This window comes from Azolla caroliniana, unplaced genomic scaffold (genome assembly GCF_043228905.1).
Source record: "Azolla caroliniana isolate FFs.n. ecotype wild unplaced genomic scaffold, voAzoCaro1.0.p SCAF_5, whole genome shotgun sequence".
In the NCBI taxonomy this organism is placed as follows: Eukaryota; Viridiplantae; Streptophyta; class Polypodiopsida; order Salviniales; family Salviniaceae; genus Azolla; species Azolla caroliniana.
The window spans coordinates 9,006,172-9,015,032 of NW_028230440.1; positions in this window are offsets into that span (position 1 = coordinate 9,006,172).

An 8,861-nucleotide genomic window follows, 5' to 3' on the forward strand; every position below is an offset into this window, starting at 1 on the left:
CCACAGAATCAAGCAGAGCCGGAGCAGCAAATTTTTACGGAACAGCCCACCCAACCGGAGGTCGGAGACCAAGCAGGCAAGGAACAGGAACAGGAGGAAGGAGCACCACTTGACACCATCGAGCAGAGTGTGCTCGATATTTTGGAGGAAGACTGAGGCCGGGAGTGGATTCGAAGTGCAAGGCACTTTCCCACGGGCGTGCCATGTGTTGGCCGGTCAGAAGAGCAAGGACAAGTGGGAAGGCGGAATCGGATCGGATAATAGGAAGTAAATAATAGTAGAATTATTATTCAGAGGGACGGATCCGGTACAGTTGTACCGATCCGGATCCGAACCGATTCGGATGTCGGTTGCCTAAGCGCACCGATTGTAACCTTGCCGGATGCCTATAAAAGGATCCGATGATTTGTAAAGGGGACGAAAAAGTAATACAATAGTAATTATTGCGTGTTTATCTGTATCTCGTATTGTTTACCGTCTGTGCTTAATTGTAATCATCTTACGCGTGTAACCTAGCATCCAATCCTTACCACCCCTTTGGAGAAGTGTCGGATAGACACCTGTGTTGAGGCTAGTCCGGCCAGACAGACAACAAATTCAAAAGCTTTAAAACCTCTATGCTTACAAGGGATAGTATCCCAAGCTTTCCAGATCTGGTTTCAATGCTTGTAGTAGAAGAAAGGAATCAGATGGATGATGTAAATAAAGGAAATCTTGAGAATGAGGGGCAAGCCCTACATAATAGTGCTGGAAGAGGCCGAGGAAGAGGCCATGGAAGATTTGGCTCAGCAAGAACCAACAATAATGGTTATCAAGGAAGAGGACAACAAAGCATTAGAGGAAGAAACAACAACAAAGGCAGGGGGAGCAACCAAGGTAGAGGTAAGCAAACATATGTAAATGATGATGGTTGTTGGTATTGTGGAAAACCTGGCCACACACAAGCTGAATGTTACAAGAAGCAAAATGATGAGCAAAGAGGAAAGAGACAGCAGAATAACTATGCCCAAACTAGTGAAGATTGTGAAAAAGATGGTGCATTTGTGGTACAACATGAGATAGCAGCAGTGGCTGAAAGCTCACAGAAATGTAATGAAGAGTTTATATGGTATGTAGACTCGGGGGCATCTAACCATATGACTGGACATGCAAACTGGTTTGAAAGGTTGAGAGAACCAGATATTCCTGGCTATGTACAGACGGGTGATAATAGTACTCACCAAATAGAACATGTTGGAGATATCCCATTGTGGGAAGAAAAAGGAAAGACTAAGTATATGTTGAATGTAATGCATGTTCCAAATCTTGCTAAGAATCTGATTTCTGTTGGACAGATAGTAGAGCAAGGTATGCAAGTAAAGTTTAAGCAAAGTGGATGCTATATAGAAAAGAATGGGAAGCTCATTGCAAAAGGAAAACGACAAGGAAGAATGTTTATTTTGGATGTTGACATGCCTAGACAGATTTCAGCTATGTTTGCAAATGGAATGAGTGTAGTCTCAGATGTGGAAATGGGGCATAAAAGGATTGGCCACATAAGTATGCAAACCCTAAAGAATATGTTGAGAAAAGATGCAGTGGATGGACTGCCAAAACTGAAAAATTGTGAAATGGGAAAGATGTGTGAAGCATGTCAATATGGAAAGCAAAATAGGTTGTCATTCCCTCATGAAAGACATGTACGTAAAAATTTGTTGGATTTGGTACATACGGATGTATGGGGACCAACTAAGAATGCATCTATCGGTGGCTGCAGATTTTATGTAACTTTTATTGATGATTGCTCAAGGAAAACATGGGTGTATTTCATGAAAGAGAAAAGTGAAGTGTTTGAATGTTTTCGTAAGTTTAAATGCATGGTAGAAAAGCAGGCAGGTACAAGAATAAAATGTTTAAGATCTGATGGAGGAGGAGAGTATTTCTCCAATGAATTTTCTGATTTTCTATGCAATCAGGGAATACGAAGACAGTTCACATGTAGATATACTCCACTGCAAAATGGAGTTGCTGAGAGGAAAAACAGAACATTGGTGAACATTGCAAGGGCTTTGATGACAGAGAAGAATATGCCATTGTACTATTGGGCAGAAGCTGTAAATACAGCAAATTATATTCTAAATAGATGTATAACATCGGGAGTACATGAAACAACTCTTGAAGAGTGTTTCTATGGAAGGAAACCTAGTTTAGAACACTTAAAAGTGTTTGGATGCCTTGCATATGCACATCTGCCTGCAGAAGTAAGAAGTAAGCTGGATCCAAAAGCAGAAAAATGTATTTTTGTTGGCTATTCAGAAGAACAAAAAGGGTATCGATGCTATAACCCTATAACAAAGAAGATTGTGACAAGTAGGGATGTAATCTTAGATGAGTTAGCCAGCTGGTATAGTCCAAAACAGAATCCAGAGACTGATGAAGACAATGAGATTGAAGACAAAGACAAATCTGAAAATGTAGAAGACTGCCACAGAGATGGAAGCAAGGTTGGACAGCAAAGTCCAACATCAACAGAATGTTCTGGACCATCAAAAAGCTCAGATGGTAAATCTGATTCGAATTCTTGGAGTGGAAAAAGTGGAGGACACAAAAAATGTGATGATAAAAAAGGAAAACAGAAAATGCCAGAGTATGAAATGTTGGATGACTTGTCTAAAAACATGGAAGATGAGGATTCAGATGTGTCATTGGATGATCTTCTTGGCATAAGAGGATTGAAAATCCCTGGTATGGAAAAAGCATTGAAGGATGCAAATCAGAAACTGAGAAGATCAGATAGAGAGAAAAAAATTGTTGAAAGATTTGGTTATGATACATATATGGCTATGCATTATGCATATATGTCTAAGGTGGTACAGATCCCTGATCCAAGTAGTTTTGATGAGGCTAAAACTGAGAAGAAATGGGTGGATGCAATGCAAGAAGAGATTGATGCATTGGTTGAAAACAGAACATGGGATTTGGTGAAGTTACCAAAAGAAAAAAATGTGGTAGGTTGCAAATGGGTCTACAAGACAAAGCATGATTCCAGTGGGAATATAAGTAGACATAAAGCAAGATTGGTTGCAAAGGGATATGCCCAAATGCAAGGAATTGATTATGATGAGACATTTGCACCGGTTGCAAAGATGGCAACATTGAGGACATTACTGGCTGTAGGTGCAGCCAGAAGATGGTTTCTTCATCATATGGATGTAAAAAATGCCTTCTTACATGGTAACTTGGAAGAAGAAGTGTATATGTGTCAACCACTAGGTTTTGAAGATAGGAAGCATTCAGATTATGTATGTAAGCTGAAAAAGGCTCTCTATGGACTAAAACAGGCACCAAGAACATGGCACAGAGAACTTTCAGATTATCTGAAAAAACTTGACTTCAAAATGTCAAAGGCTGATTCATCATTGTATGTTAAAAGGGAAGATGATTGTATTGTTGTGATTCTGATTTATGTTGATGATCTCATCATTGGAGGTGATTTCATGGATGAGATAAGTAAGCTGAAAAGAAATTTGGAAATGAAATTTCATATGAAAGATTTGGGAGATCTGAGATATTTTTTGGGTATTGAAATCATCAGATCTGAAAGTGGTATATGTGTGTTGCAAAGACAATATGCAACAACTATGTTGAAAAAGTATGGTATGCTTGGATGCAAACCTATTGGAGTACCACTAGATAAAAACTGCAAATTGAGGGCTGATTTGGGAGCCAAAATAGAAGATGTAAACATGTACAGGTCTATGGTGGGCAACCTTATTTATTTGACCATAACAAGACCTGATTTGAGTTATGCAGTTGGATTAGTTAGCCAATTTATGCAACAACCAACAAAGCCGCATTTGGATTGCATTAGAAGAATTCTGAGGTATATAAAAGCTACTCAGAACTATGGATTGTTTTACAGGGCTGATTTGGACATAAATCTAGAAGGATATACAGATGCTGATTGGGTTGGAAGCCAAACAGATAGAAGATCCACAAGTGGATATATCTTTACATTGGGAAGTGCAAGTATTTCATGGAGTAGCAAGAAACAGGCTACTGTTGCATTGTCTAGTACTGAAGCTAAGTACAGAGGAGCTGCCATAGCCACTTATGAAGAGGTATGGATCAGAAGATTGCTTGCTGATTTGGGAGAGTTTATAGATGGTACTGTCACAATCTGGTGTAACAATATGAGCAGCATTCAGTTTGCAAAAAACCCAGTGTTCCATGCAAGAACAAAGCACATTGAAGTGCATTATCACTTTGTTAGAGAAAAAGTGATTGAAGGAGAAGTTGATCTGGTGTATGTGAATACAAATCAGCAGGTTGCTGATATTCTCACAAAGGGATTGAGTGTGGAAAAGCATACATAGTTTCGGAACATGATGGGAGTTGTAGACACTGATATGATGGCTGAAAAGCATCATGGAAAAGAAGTGGTAGATAACCCCAAGAAAGGATAAGTTGAGCTTGAGGGGGAGTGTTGAGAAGCAAGCTCAACATGGTATGTGATGCTTATTAGGAAATAAGCTATAGTAGCTATTTAGCTACTTGTGAACATAAAGGAGAAACAACTAATTAGCTACTGACAGCTAATTAGCTACTGACAGCTATTTAGCGACTGACAGCTAATTAGCTACTAACAGCTATTTAGCGACTGACAGCTATTTAGCTACTGACAGCTATTTAGCGACTGACAGCTATTTAGCTACTGACAGCTAATTAGCTGCATACGTAAGTAACTTATTACTTAGGTAAAAAGTAAGAGAGTAAGTAAGTAAGAAAGAAATACAGGAAGTAGAACTCTGAGAGAGAGAGTGAAGATAGAGAGATAGAACTCAGAGAGTGAGAGCAAAAGAGAGAAACAGACGAGAGCAAGTAGAGCTCCGTGGTAATGAAATAGAAGAAGTTTTGGCTGCTACAGAGGTAAGTCTCCTTCCCCCTTCCCTTCTGTGTTTGAGCACCAAACGATCCAGCACACCACGATCCGCCGCGCACATAAGAAGAGCCCGAGTGCCTTCTTCACGTTTTCTTAACACTAGCATGGTGAACATAGTCTTCTAGCGAGGAAAATTTCCTGCTAGAGAGGTTCATTAAAGCTTGAGCTGCCTCGGTTCGAGAGGGAGGTTGCAGAAATTGGCCCTTAAAAACCGTGACAAAATCTGTAAAGTATCGGGCAATTTCCCCATAGTACGGAGCCCATGCCACCAGGCGGCGGCCTTACCCCCGAGTTCTCGGCCGACATATGCAATCTTCGTACTATCTGGCGTGGGATAGAGCTCAAAATGAGACTCCCATCGTCCCAGCCATGTGCAGATTGCTTCTTCGGTTCTTTCCTTTTTGTCTCCCGTAAATGGCTTAACGACAAATGATGGTTCACCTTGTCGCTCATCAGGTCTATTAGTCTCACGTTGTAGACTAATGACACGTGCCTCAAGAGCACTTTGAGATTGCCGAAGTTCGGTCATCTGTTGAGCGGTGAAACTAAGGTATTGGGTTATTTGTGCCAAATACATCTCAGTGGACATTTGTCCAGGAGGATTCCCTTGAGTTCCTTCCGCTTGAGCGGATGACATCGGGTCATTAATTTGAGCCATTAAAGATTATTTCTTGAAAAGAAATAGGATAAGGTTAGAGAGATAGTCATAACATCATGTCGTGATGTAAACACATCATGGGCAAACATTAATCGATATCATGATCTCACGTCAATACCCCTCTAGATGTATGAGATGAGGTTCAAGATCAGGTTACTATGGTAACACAAAGGTGTTTTAAAAACCATGGGGGTGACAAATAAATGTCTTTCCCTAATCTCTATATCGATTTTTTCATGGTGGCTCCCCGAGGCTCAATGATGTATGTTCGCGTCATGAATTGTTTATACACGAAAAAAATGTTGACAATAAACTATGTTTCGATGCCCACATATGTGGTTTCGGCTCTTTAAGTCCTATTACGAGGACCCCGAGGTGCACTTAGACCTTAAGTCTAAACATGTGTTATAGTCATATGTATCAAGGATGTTGTATGGTCTTGGTCATATTTCAACTCGAGACCTCAAGAACAAATACATTAAACACTTGAGCCAACCAAGTAAGTTGCTCTTCTCGAATGCTTAATGTTTGATGCATATAAGAGATATGCGAGGCAATTGATCATATATGTTTTTTTTTAAAAGAACATATATTTCAAGGGTCCTTATTTCGCCCTCATTTACCAAAACTATGTTGGTACGTTACCTAACCTCAAGTCTTGTAATTACGATGGCATACGCCAAATTGCAACCTAATGCTCAAGCCAAATGAGCCTTCGTTTCGTAGTAGGCCCACGTGGCCCATCACATGGTCACGTCATTACGAATGCCTCTCGTAAGAACGAGCTCATGGTGGCATCGTATCCATGTAACGAGGGAGGGATGTTAGATACGTGCGTCATTGGAGCGACCTCACTTGAAGTGGGTCAAGCCCTACGTACTCAACATCATTATGGCTATTGGCATTTCTTTACGTAACAAAATCGAGGTCATCAACGGGGTTGTCAACAATAAAAAATTGTTGAAAAAGGGATGGTGACAACGCCATTCTCACAAAAATGTGAGGACAACCACCAACATCCTTTTCCCGACAAGGACAACTTTCGATATAATCACGTAATAACGAATATACACATATGTTTACTTATCACATATATACGATCAAATACGTATATATATGACCACATATGCCTATATTAAATATATCGTTATATTAAATAGCCACAAATGATGTGAGGGAGATACGTAATCGAGGTATATACCTCTACGCACACGAAACATCCTCAAATAAGAGATCATCGTAATACGCAATTGAGGTATTGACCTCTTACGCATACGAAACCAACCGCATATCGTTTACAACAAATCAAGGTATTAAACTCATACGCAAACGTAACATATGTTCGTGAACGTAATACGTAATTGAGGTATTAACCTCGTACGCATACGACACTCATCACATATTATTAATATGTCAAACGAGGTATTGACCTCGTGCACATATGTAAACGTTTTAGATAATCAATTAAAGACCACTACAACATCATTGACTTAATGAAAAAAATTGACATATAAACTAAACACATGATTAGATGGAAGAAGAGAGAATAAAAAAAAAATTATGGAAAGAGTTACCGAAGTTCCTTGTTGATCGTTGTTTGGATCAAGGCCGACCGCACATCGATCGATCAGCATCAATCAAAAGACAAATGAAAAACAAAGAAACATTAGTACATAAATCTGATACCAAATTTTATAGATCTAGGTACTAAAGTAAGCTTAAGATAAGGATAAAATAATGATAAATAGAAAGGAGAAAGAGAAAGAAGGGTGTCGATCCACCCGACCACCCCCGAGCGAAGGGATCGAGACAGACTCGAGCCTCGATCGGCGTCCCATACCACCGTCGTGGCGTCGAGTCTTACCTAGTGCTGGCGAGCTCGCTACAAGAGTTCACCCACCACAAGAGCAGAGTCTCGATGTAGTCAAAAGATGATCAAATGAGGGTAGCTAGGCCTCTTATTTATAGCGATACCCAAGGCCCCCAGGCAAGTTCACACTTGACCTAATGGGTTGTCTCAATCTCGAGGATTAAAAGTAATCCTCCCCTTCTTTACACTCTCGTTTAACCCTCACACTTATCCACGTGTATAGAATACTACGGTAAATTCTCACCACGGGATATTAAATGGCCATGCCCGTAACAGGTATGCTGGCCCGATGGACGTTACTATTACAAGAATTTGAGTTCGAGATATTCCACCGACTCGGCATACAACATGCGGTAGCAGACTATTTGAGCCGGTTTGATTCCGGCGAAACCTGTGACGGCGACCCAAACGAGTTCCCGGATGCAGAGCTATTTAGAGTCACAACTGAAAAGACAACGGATGGTACGGTCGCAGAGGAAGACAAGTGGCTCACCAACATGCACCAATTTCTGAGCACCGGCTTACCTCCGGAGGAGATGAACAAAGACGAGAGGAAACGCTTAGTTGTTCAAAGCTGGCACTTATGTCTATTACAGGACACACTATACCACAAAGGTGTAGATGGCATATGGCGGCATGCAGTGCGCAGCGACAAAAAGGACATAATATTGCGGGAAGCACACTGCAGAGTGGCTGGAGGACATTGTGCCGAAGACGCTACGGCAAGGAAAATATGGTAGAGTGGACTATGGTGGCCAACAACATTCAAGGATGCAGTCCGGTACGCTAAAGAATGTGACCTATGTCAGCGAATGGGCCAACTAACCGAACAAGCCAGGATGCCTCACCAACCCATGCTACCGTTAGAACCATTTCAAAAATGGGGGTTGTATTTTGTTTGTCCATTCAAACCACAAGCAATGAGAACCAGCAACCGGTACGTGATTGTCGCTACGGATTATTGCACAAAATGGGTGGAAGCCAAAGCACTACGCGCTAACACCGCGGCATCCATGGAAAAAAAATTATATGAATACATCTGGTGCCGGTATGGATGTCCGATAGAGCTAATAAGTGACCAAGGTGGCCACTTCTTAGGGCAAGTGGTGGAAAGTTTGACGACATTCTATACGATGGTGCATAAACGGAGCACTCCCTATTATCCGTAAGCCAACGGATTAGCTGAGTCAACAAATAAAACATTATAGAACATCCTTCGAAAAATCGTCAATGAGAACCGGACAGATTGGGATACAAAGCTGCACAATGTACTCTGGGCCTATCGAACAGCATATAAGACAAGTATCTGCACAACACCGTTTCGCCTAGCATTCGGATTGGAAGCAGTGATGTCGATCGAGTTCCAGGTACCGAGTTTACAAATACAGATTTGGGAACACCTAAATGAGAAG